The sequence below is a fragment of the Mirounga angustirostris genome, unplaced genomic scaffold (genome assembly GCF_029215605.1).
Source record: "Mirounga angustirostris isolate CCGP_5_RB_7025 unplaced genomic scaffold, mMirAng1.0.hap1 SCAF_2, whole genome shotgun sequence".
Classification (NCBI taxonomy): domain Eukaryota; kingdom Metazoa; phylum Chordata; class Mammalia; order Carnivora; family Phocidae; genus Mirounga; species Mirounga angustirostris.
The window spans coordinates 187,950,748-187,962,965 of NW_026991710.1; positions in this window are offsets into that span (position 1 = coordinate 187,950,748).

Genomic DNA, 12,218 nt, shown 5'->3' on the forward strand with positions numbered 1-12,218 from the left:
GGACCTTGTGACAGCCTCCTGCAGGGAAGCTTAGGGGAAGAAGCACTTCAAGGATGTATTCTTATGACACAGACTCTTAGATGTTAAGAGAAATTGAGTAAGGAACAAGAAATTATTAAGATGCATCAAGCAGATTTGGAAAAGAACCAAATAGAACTCGAAAAGTAAAATAATTGAAATTAAAGTTACAGATGAAGACACGTGTGCTTTGGCAAATCTGAAGTATAAATATCCCGTGGAATGAAGGCGGAACTAAATTTGCACTTTGGGATTTTCTCTCTTTTCGATTGTAACCTTAGAATCTTTCTTTCTTTTTTTTTTTAGATTATTTAAGAGAGAGAGCGCAGGAGAGAGAGCACAAGCACGCGGAGGGGCGGAGGGAGAGAGAGAGGCAGACTCCCCGCAGAGCAGGGAGCCAGATGCGGGGCTCGATCCCAGGACCCTGGGATCACGACCTGAGCCGAAGGCAGATGCTCAACCCACCAAGCCATCCAGGCACCCCAACCTTAGAATCTTTCTGCAATATTTCTTCACAGGCCCCACCATTTTAGGTCAGCTGGATGATTTGAGCTTTCCAAAAGTTCTGCTTGATGACTGCACGTGTACCTCCCCGGACCTTGTTTCAGAAGAGACCAGTTAGGACAAGGATTTGGCCAGTGTTTCCAGAGGGTTATCTGTGATAACTTTAAAAAGAATAAATTTAGAAATTACGCTCTATACTAAGGTTTTGTCATTGGATAGTCCACAGAATAAGAACAGAACAAAAGGCATTACCTGGTAGGAATTATCTGGTAATCTATGATTCTAAATTTCTGTGTTTCCATTATGTGACAAAATAATCAGGAATTGATCAATGATCTGAAGTGTTTTTGTGTGTGTGATCCATTAATGAAGAAACTCATCGAAGGTCTTTACCAGCAATTTTCCTAATGGAATAGAAGAGAACAGAATTCAACAGAAAATACCAGTGTATATCACATGTTGTAAGGGTCTTTGAGTGCGTGTGACTGTTGTTTTGGTTTGGGGTATGTATGTGCAGATACTGTATAAAATTTATTTCTTAAAGTGCATCACGGCGAAAAAGTCTGAAAGGCACTGATCAGAGCATACAAAATGTGGGACAAATTTTACATATAAAGATTTCATTTTTAAAAGCACAAAATGGGGGTGCCTGGGTGGCTCAGTCTGTTCAGCGTCTGCCTTCGGCTCAGGTCATGATCCCAGGGTCCTGGAATCGAACCCCGCATCGGGCTCCCTGCTCTGCAGGGAGTCTGCCTCTCTCTCTCCCTCCGCCCCTCCCCATGCTTGTGCTCTCTCTCGTGCACGCTCTCTCTCTGTCTAATAAATAAATAAATAAAATTTTAAAATGTGCCTCTCAAAGTGCTAAACACATTTATCATTGATTTTGCATTATTTAAAAAAAAAAAAAAAAAGACCGATGACGTAAAGCTGCATTGCATAGTATAATACGAGAGGAGCAAAATGTTAATTTAGGGTAGGATCTTTGAATGACTTTGTAAATTTTTTTTTTTAAGATTTTATTTATTTATTTGGCAGAGAGAGACACAGCGAGAGAGGGAACACAAGCAGGGGGAGGGGGAGAGGGAGAAGAAGGCTTCCCGCTGAGCAGGGAGCCCGATGCGGGACTCGATCCCAGGACCCTGGGATCATGACCTGAGCCGAAGGCAGACACTTAACGACTGAGCCACCCAGGAGCCCCGACTTTGTAAATTTATAATAATGAAAATTCTTGCATGACGGGGTTGTTTTTTTGTTTTTAGGTAATAGTAATGTATCAATACTGCTTTCTGCTTTCTTAGTTTTGATAAATGTATTATAATAAAGTTAAGATGTTAACAGTAGGGGAAACTGGGTGAGAAGTATGTAGGACTTACCTATAATATCAGCACATTTTTTTTTAAAGTCTAAAATTAGTTTCAGATTCAAAAATATATTTATTATGGTGCGTGCCAGTCCCTCCAACCCTGAGAGAGTTCTAACAGCTTCCCTGCCTGGGTGGCTCAGTTGGTTAAGCGTCTGCCTTTGGCTCAGGTCATGATCTCAAGGTCCTCCCACATCGGTCTCTCTGCTCCACGGGGAGTCTGCTTCTCCTTCTCACTCTCCCTCTGTGTTCTCCCTCTCTCTCGATTTCTCTTGCTCAAATAAATAAAATCTTAAAAAAAATTTTTTTTTGAAAAATTTTAATAATTTTTTTAAAACTCTGCATCCAGGTGGACACACAATGTGACATTATTTCCAGGCGGTCAGCATGGTGATCCTCCTGCGTGCCGTGCGGGCTCACCACAAAGACACCTGCCATCTGCATGACAGCTTTTGAACTGAGCACCTTGCATGAGGAACTCCAAGTCCTAATGCCTGAATCAATGGTAAATAACTTTAACAGTTTTAGCTTCTTACTCATAAGAACCCAACGTAAGAAAATGCGCCCTATTCTCCCACCATTTCTCGAGGAAGAATCATTTTCTTCCCAGGCTTCCTGTATAAATCTAGTCACTAAAATAAATTGTTGTCATGGGCTGATGGTGGTAAGAAAACAGACGGGAAACACTGGCACCCTCGCCCGTTCTCCCCTATTTTGGCTGGCGGCACCTGGGAAGTTGGAAGTAACCTCCCGTGTCTCTCTCTGGCCTTCTGGAGCATTTCTTTCCCGTGGCTCCCACAAAGCTTTGGCCTGTTGGGACACTATTCTTGGTATTTTAGGTAACAAGCCATCTCCGTGTCCACTTCTGTCCTTTCATTAACAAAAGAGAATGCGGGCGCCTGGGTGGCTCAGTTGGTTAAGCGACTGCCTTCGGCTCAGGTCATGATCCTGGAGTCCCGGGATCGAGTCCCACATCGGGCTCCCTGCTCGGCAGGGAGCCTGCTTCTCCCTCTGACCCTCCCCCCTTTCATGTGCTCTCTCTCTCTCATTCTCTCTGTCTCAAATAAATAAATAAAATCTTAAAAAAAAAAAAAAAGAGAATGCAATTTGGAAAAGGAAACTTCACACAGGGGAAAAAATGCACATGAAAACATTTTTTGCTTCGTAATTAAGTGGCTAGAAATTAACCTTGAACATCATCCTATGATGATAGTTTTTCAAGTACAGAAAGGTGAGGAGAGAGGTTTGCATTTAACGCATGGAATTGCATGCAAGGTGAGACTCTGTGTTTCTCCCGAGGACAGTGCTCTTCTGAGTCACTTGACAACCCACCCCGTTTGTGAAGGAAAATTCTCGGGCTTGGACTCCGGGTCCTGGGAGATGTAAATCCCTCTGAGGTTTCAGTGGAAGCAAACACTTCATCAATTCCTACATTCTTTTCACGGTCTGTTTTTGTATTCTTAAAAATCACACTAGTTGGGTGGCTGGGTGGCTCAGTGGGTTAAGCATCTGCCTTCGGCTCAGGTCATGATCCCAGGGTTCGGGGATCGAGTCCCGTATCAGGCTCCCTGCTCAGCGGGGAGTCTGCTCCTCCCTCTGACCCTCCCCTCCTCATTCTCTCTCTCTCAAATAAATAAAATAAAATAAAATTACACTTTTTCCACTTCTACCCAATAATATGATTTTTTAAACACGAAAGTGCAAGAAATGAAATGCTGTTGAAACCTTTCTCCCCCTTTCCGTTTCTATGTCTCTGAAGATCACAAAATCTAGAATTTGTCAGATTGCCATTTCACTTGCTGAATACCGAATACACTGACTAAATATTCCTTACCTTCCAGGGGCTGCTCAAAGATAAAAATTTAAATCGATGGGTGTTATTTAGAATCATGATAACTGAGAAATCACAGAGTTTGGTTATAAGAATGTCCATCCATCTGCTAAAAGAAAAGTATAACTCCCACTACATGCTGACAAATCCCATCTGTTAAGATTTTCCCTTAGTTTCTATATTTTTCTTTTGTATGTCAGTGTTTTAAAATTCTTTATTAATTCTTTATTTTTATCAAAGTCATACATATACTTCAAGTCAAATAGTTCCACAAGGCTTTTAATGTAAAAGGTAATTCTCCCTGCCACACCCCAGCTATCCCAATTCCCACCCCCTGTAAGTAACTGCTTTCAATAATTTTTAGCTTAAACTGGCCCACAGGACCCCAGTCGGTGGTCTCCTGCTCTCTGTAACCTCAGCTCCAAGACTGTCCGCCATATTCCTGCCTTGGAACCCCTGCTCTGGCCCTTGCCTCTGCCTGGGACTCTCTCCCTCAAATAGTTACGTGGTTAACTCATTCACCTTCAAATCTGTGGTCCAAGTCTGTTTTTTTGTTGTTGTTTGTTTGTTTTGCTTTGAGTGAAGTAGAAAGCCTCTAGAGGGTCCCCCCACCACCAGCCCCAGCCTTACTGAGATATAATTGACATATAACATTGTGGAAGTTTTAAGTGCACAACATGACGATTTGAGACACTTATCTACTGCAAAATGATTACCGCAATATGATCAGTTAACACCTCCACCAACTCACGTCATTATTTGTGTGTGTGTGTGGTGGGAATATTTAGGATCTACTCACTTAGCAACGTTCAAGTATATAATACAGTATTGTTAACCATAGTCACGAGGCTGTACGTCGGGTCCCCAGAACCCACTCATCGTATAGCTGGAAGTTTGTGTCCTTTGACCAGCAGCTCTGCATCCCCCCACCCCCACCCGAAGCCCCTGGCAACCACCAATCTGCTTCTTTCTGTGAGGTCAGCTCTCTCAGAGTCTATATACAAGTGAGATCACACAGTATTTGCTTTTCTTTGTCTGACTTATCTCACTTAGCATAATGCCCTCCGGGTCAATTCCTGTTGTCCCAAACAGCAGGATTTCCTTTTTCATGGTGAATAGTATTCCGTTGTATCGAGGGTTTGGAGCAGAGGATTGGGGTGATCTGCCTTAGGTTTGAATGGTTTGTTCTGGCTTCTGGGTTGAGAATAGACTGAAGCAAGAGGGAAGGCGGAGAGACCAGTTTGGAAACTATCACAGAAATGTGGGTGGAAAATGGTGGTCGCATGAACTAGGGGGTGTGTGGGTGAGAAGTGGTCAGTTTCTGGATATATATTGAAGGAACTGCTACCAGGATTTGCTGGAGAGATAGACGTGCACCAAACATGAGTCCTCTAAGTTTTTGGCCTGAGCAGTTGCAAAAAAATCCATTGATACAGATGTTAATTCTCCTTAAATTCTGTAAATTTAAGGTAATCTCAGTGATATTGCAACTGGATTTTTAAAAGAAAGAAACAAGCTTATTGTGAAGTCCTTACAGAAAACTAACATACTAGGGTAGTCAGAAGAAATACTGAAAAAGAAGGGTAATAAAGTGAGATTAGTTCTACCAGTTAGTAAAATATCTTTCAAACAACAGGAATTAAAGTGGTAAGGAACTGGCACCACCTGCTTCTGTCAGTGACATAAAACAGACTCCAGAAATAGACCTACACGTGTAGAAGAATTCAGTATATGACAGGTCTGTAGAAAATGTAATTTCTTCAATAGATGGCATGAGGACAACTAGACAACCAACAATAGGGAAGAAAAGGAAAAGCATTCCTATCTCACATTTTACATCTTAGTAACTTCCAGATACATCAAGAGAAAAGAAAATGTTGGAGATTCTTGAATGCATCATTTCAGGATGAGATGACGTTCCTTAAGTAGGACACAAAACTCCGAAGTCATAAGAAAATGCTAAGTGTGATGACATAAAAGTGAAAATGTTCTGCATGGAAAAATTCCCATAAAGAAGATAACTAACTTTGGGGCACCTGGGTGGCTCAGTCGGTTAAGCGTCTGCCTTCAGCTCAGGTCATGATCTCAGGGTCCTGGGATCGAGCCCCTCATCGGGCTCCCTGCTCAGTGGGGAGCCTGCTTCTCCCTCTGCCTCTGCAGCTCCCCCTGCTTGTGGTCAGTCTCTCTCTCTGACAAATATATAAGCCTTTAAAAAAAAAAAAAGACAACTTCATCTTTCTTTTGAAAGAAAGTTTAATTTTCAAAAGAGATTACTTTCAATATACATACATATGTATCAAAAGCTGTTAGAAGTTATCAAAAGAAAAATAACAGAAAAACGAGCAAAGAATATGACAGTTTGAGAAAAGGACCTATCAGTGACTGTGAAAAAGATATGAAGTCTAGAATAAGAGACATTAAAACTGCAGTGAGATTCTATTCTTGCATGAGGTTGGCAAAGACCAAAACGTTTGGTAACACCGTTTCTGAAGGTGTGAGGAAACAGGTTCTCTCTTCCAACCTTCTTTTGAGTACATTGATACAACCTTTAAGGAAGACGATTCAGCAACATCTGTCAAAATCACAAAAGCCTTTGGCGCAAAAGCCTTTGGCGCAGAAATTCCGCTTCTAGAACTTGTTCCCACTCCTAGACTTGTCCGTGTGCGAAAGGACCCGTGTGCAGGGATAATGTCCTGTATTATTACTCACCCCCAGCCAGTATCAATATCTTTAGATGTTCCCTGAGTGCAAGGCAGCAGGGTGGGTCAGTCAGAGGCTGTGTGGGAGAGTGAAAAGAGCCTCTGTATCGGAATAGGGCAGATGTGTTCGAATGTATACCCTTCGGCGTTGTTTGTGTGAATTTAAGGAACTTCAACACTTAAGGACTGCTGTGCCCCCAGCAGAAGGATCCTGCTATGAAGGGCACTGAGCCCTTGGCCCGGGTTCCTCAGCTACCACACAACCCAGCATGGACCCAGGGGCCATCCAGCCCAGCCCATGGGACGTGGGCTCAGGGAAAGTTGAGCTGCTTCCATTTGAGGCTCTGAGAGGAACAAATGGTGTCACTCTGGCCCATTCCATTCAGTCTTGGTTACTTCCTGCAACAACAGAACATGGCAGGTTGATTAACTCACTTGCATGGTCATCTCTTCCAGGGTGTTGTTACTTCTCGCCATCCTCTGTGAGGTTGGGGCTCTTCCCTTGGCAAGAATGACAGTACCTTGAGGGGCGCCTGGGTGGCTCAGTCAGCGAAGCATCTGACTGTTGATTTCAGCTCAGGTCATGATCTCAGGGTCATGAGATCGAGCCCCGTGTAGGGCTCAGTGCTCAGTGCGGAGTCTGCTCAAGATTCTCTCTCCCTCTCCCTCTCCCTCTGCCCCTCCCCACACTGCACACGCTCACTCTCTAAATAAAAAAAATATTTTTTTAAAAAAAGAATAATAGTACCTTGAATCACCAGGTTGTTAGGAAAATGAGAGAATATGTTTGTGAAGCGCTTAATGCTATAATGGGTACAGAGCAAGAAGTAACTGGTAGTGACTTTTTTTTTTAAAGATTTTATTTATTTATCTGAGAGAGAGAATGAGAGAGAGAGAGCATGAGAGGGGGGAGGGTCAGAGGGAGAAGCAGACTCCCCACTGAGCAGGGAGCCCGATGTGGGACTCGATCCCAGGACTCCAGGATCATGACCTGAGCTGAAGGCAGTTGCTCAACCAACTGAGCCACCCAGGCCCCCGGTAGTGACTATTTTTTAAATAAATTTCTTTGTCACCTTTGTTCCTCAAATCAGATGTCCCTGAATATCAAACAGCAACTGCTTTTTAGTTTATAATCCTGGCTATCTATCATTCCACTATAAATAACTAGAGAAAGATACATTTTCTAAACCTGTGTTTTTCAAACTGGTTTGTAACCTATTAGTGAATATAAATTCAATTTAGTGGGTTTTTAGCGGCATTTTTGAAAAAATGAACAGAGTAGAATAAGAGATCAGAATACAATATAAGTTCCAGAGTAGATACCATCCTGTGAAGTGTTTTCAGCTTGTTTGTTAGAACCAGTGTGTTTACATACGCAGGTGAGGTATCAAAGGGACTGTGTGTTCTATTTTTTTTTTTTAGAAAATTGAAAACTCCTTTTCTAAATTCTAAACTACTGCTTGGCTTGAACATTTGTGAGGGTTTCAGTGGAATCAGATCAAATTGATCTTGTATGTAACCAGAACAAGCCCTTTGATGGGACCAAAGATGCCAGGAAGTCAGTAGGAGTGAATTCTAAAAGCCAGCCAACCAGAGAGCGTCCAGAACGGATTATCCCTGACACCAGCCCATCTAACATGTTGAGCACTCTGGAGTTCACTTGGAGAGACTGCAAGAAACAAAATCTACACATTTATAGTCAGCAAATGGATTCTTGCTTTAAAAATTTTAGTTTTCGGGGCGCCTGGGTGGCTCAGTCGTTGAGCGTCTGCCTTCGGCTCAGGTCATGATTCCGGAGTCCTGGGATTGAGCCCCGCATCGGGCTCCCTGCTCAGCAGGAAGCCTGCTTCTCACTCTCCCACTCCCCCTGCTTGTGTTCCCTCTCTCGCTGTGTCTTTCTCTGTCAAATAAAATCTTTAAAAAAAAAAATTTTAGTTTTCTTCTAATTTAGAGCAGAATCATGCATTTTCCTTAAACCTCCCATTTGTTTTATAAGCTGCAGAACTAGTTTATTTCCCACCTGAGCTGTACCTGTGAGTCATGCTAACAGATCATGCTTTATGGCAAGACTTCTACTTTACTACTGTGCTGAGTCAGTGATTTAAAACGGAAAAATACTCCAATTTTGACACCTACGTTGTGATTCTTTCAGCACGAGGAGAATATCCTTCTGAAGTGATTGATAATTAGCTTAAAAGTTCTTTCTCCATCTTTCTCCACTTCATCCTTACCTAAGTTCCCTTTTCTATATTCAGTGGCTTTATTTATTATTGAAAGAAATGCTGAGTGACAGTGTCTTAGTAGGAAAGACCTGTCGGGCATCTCCACGTAGACGGTGGGCCCGGGTCTGGCTGCAAAGCACTTGAACCTGTGTCTGCACCTGGCCCCACAGACTCCCGCCCGCCCCTTGCTGAGGCCATTGGGCCAAGGCCCCTTCCCTAGCAATTTCCTTACCGCTCTCCCTGGTGAGTACTCTACTTTTTTTCTTTTTAAAAAATTATTAGAGCTTTAAAAAAATGTTTATTGAGATATAATTGACATATAACATTGCACAGGTTTTAAAGTGCTGATTTGACAAATTTATATACAGGAATATATATGACACCACCGTCGTGTCAGCTAACACCTCCATCATTGCCATACAATTATCATTTCCCTCTCTCTCGTTAAGATTTTATTTACTTGAGAGAGAGCCAGAGAGCACAAGCAGGGGGAGGGGCAGAGGGAGAAGCAGGCTCCCCGCTGAGCAGGAAGCCCAAAGCGGGACTCGATCCCGGGACCCCGGGATCATGACCTGAGCAGAAGGCAGACGCTTAACCAACTGAGCCACCCAGGCGCTCCTATCACTTCTTTTTTTGTAGTGAGAACAATTAAGGTCTAGTCTCTTTTTTTTTTTTTTTTAAGATTTTTTTTATTTATTTGAGAGCGAGAATGAGAGACAGCATGAGAGGGAGGAGGGTCAGAGGGAGAAGCAGACTCCCCGCCGAGCAGGGAGCCCGACGTGGGACTCGATCCCGGGACTCCGGGATCATGACCTGAGCCGAAGGCAGTCGCTTAACCAACTGAGCCACCCAGGCGCCCCAAGGTCTAGTCTCTTATTAGCAGTTTTGAAGTATGGAATGCAGTATGGTTGACTATAATCACCCTGCCGTGTGTTAGATTTCCAAAACGTATTCATTTTCTGGTTGCAAGTTTGTACTCTTTAACAGCATCTCCCCATTTCCCCCAGCCCCTGGTAACCACCGTTCTACTCTGTCTCTACCAGTTTGGCTTTTTTCAAAATTTTTTTAATTTTATTTTTATTTATTTATTTGACAGAGACATAGCGAGAGAGGGAACACAAGCAGGGGGAGTGGGAGAAAGAGCAGACTCCCCACTGAGCCAGGAGCCGGATACAGGGCTTGATCCCAGGACCCCGGGATCATGACCTGAGCAGAAGGCAGACGCTTAACGACTGAGCCACCCAGGTGCCCCTGGCTTTTTTTAGACTCCATATGTAAGTAATATCATACTCTATTTGTTTTTCTCTGGCTTATCTCACTAAGCATAATGTCCTCAATATCCATTCATGTTGTCACAACGGCAAGATCGGATCTTTCTCATGGCTGAAAAATATTCATATATATATATATATATATATGCACCCCCACACACCATCTTCTTTATCCACTCACCCATTGACAGACATTTATGTTGTTTCCATATCCTGGCTATTGTGAATAATGCTACAATAGACATGGGAGGACAGGTATCCTATTCTTGATACCCTATTTTAATTTCCTTTGGATAGATCCCAGAAGCGGGATTGCTGGGTCTTATGGTGGTTTAATTTTTTAATTTCTGAGGAACTTTTGTACTGTTTCCTACAGTGGCTCCACCAATGGACATCCTCACTCAGAGTGCACAGACTTCCCTTTCCCACACCCTTGATGACTCTTATCTCTTGTCTCCTGGATGAAAGCCAGGCTCACCGGGGCGAGGTGATAGCTCCGTGTTGTTTTAACTTGCATTTCCCTGATAATGAGTGATCTTGAGCACTTTTCATGGACCCGTTGGCCATCTGGGTGTCTCTTTGGAGTACTACACTTTTTGGATCTTCATTAATTAACTCGACAGAATTTGGTACCTGCAAGGATTTCTAATTTCTATCAGGAAGAGGCAATTTGTTGGCACTTAGGGAAAAGATCCTGGTGAACCTTCATTTGCTGAAACCGTGGAGCACTGCCGTAGACAACCTCAGTGAGACCACCAGAGCGAGAACTGCATTTCCCACCTCTCTGCTTGGTGTTCCTCTCTCCCGTTCTCCCCTCTTCTGTTCCACAGACACGGAGTCCACACGCTGTCATGAAACCCCAAAGTGGCCACTTCCTGGCCCCATCCTCTTCCCCAGTGGCCCTCTCGACCATATCCAACTTCCATGTCCCCTGCCCCCATGAAAACTCATGTTCATGCCTCTGATTAAATGCCTCTCTTCAGGGACGCCTGGGTGGCTCAGTCGGTTAGGCGTCTGCCTTCGGCTCAGGTCATGATCCCAGGACCCTGGGATCGAGCCCCACGTTGGGGTTCCACTCAGCGGGGAGCGTGCTTCTCCCTCTCCCTCTGCCCCTGCTTGTGCTCTCTCTCTCTCTCTCTCAATCTAATAAATAAATAAAATCTTAAAAAAAAAAACCAATAGGCCAAATAAACCTAGCCATGGACTAGGCCCCTGGGTCATGAGTTTGTGCCCCCAGAGAAGTATGGCCATCATGTGTGTTTGTGCCTTGCACAGGGGCCTCGAGTGTAGACTAAAATCCGTGTCACACATGACTCACCAAGCTGCATGCCCAGGCGGGAGACCGCCTCAGTGGGAAGAAGGCAAAGCCTTTCCTGCTTGGTCTGCCTAAAGGAAGAGTGCCCTTTCCTAATTTGCATGAAGTACCCCTTTGTCCCAACAGGGAACGTGCAGCAGAGATGAACAGCATCATGGTAAAGCTGCCGCAGGGCTTCCCTGCGCGGGACCTTCAGCGATAGAACCGAAGAGTCACACGTTGGTGGCCTTCTATGTGACGGTACACAGTCTCTGCTCGTGGTGTTATTTTCTAGGGTTCTGAGCATAGCTTGATTTACATCTGTGCAACTTTTACGTTGAAAGTTACATGGAAGTACTTTTACAGTAACTCTTATGAAGGGAAAAAAAACAGGGTTTTATGAGATAGGTTGACCTTGGGGGACCCGCTCTAGTTTGGTGACAGGCAGTGGGGAAACCGCATTCCTGGAAGAGAGAACCAGGTACATTAGGCAGCCCTTGGATCACCCAACCAACCCTTGTTCTGGGAAGGCAGCTTCCTCTGTAGGATAGCCTGGGGCTAGTAAATACATCTGCGTTTTCAATTATCATTGGCAGGTACTAATGGTTGGCCCAAAGACCACATTTCTCTCCTTAGCCTCTCGCCTTACAGATAGATAGTCATCAGTCTTTTTTCCTTCCAAACAACAATAAGGGCTAAAAATTTCAGACCACCCCTTCTCCCACGGTGACATATGTTGACATACTGGTGACTCTCTAGCAATTTTTTTCTAGCCTTCTAGTTCTTCTCTAACCTCATACAGGAAAGTATCATCAATGAATGTAATTGGTGGGGCCCCTGTGTGGCTCAGGTCAGGATCCCAGGGTCCTGGGATCAAACCCTGCCTCAGACTCCCTGCTCAGCGGGGGTCTGCTTCTTCCTCCCTCTCTGTGCTCTCTCTCTCTCTCAAGTAAATAAAATCTTTTTTTTAAAAAAATGAATCTAATTGGTCTGAAATATTTCTTTTTTTAAAAAAGATT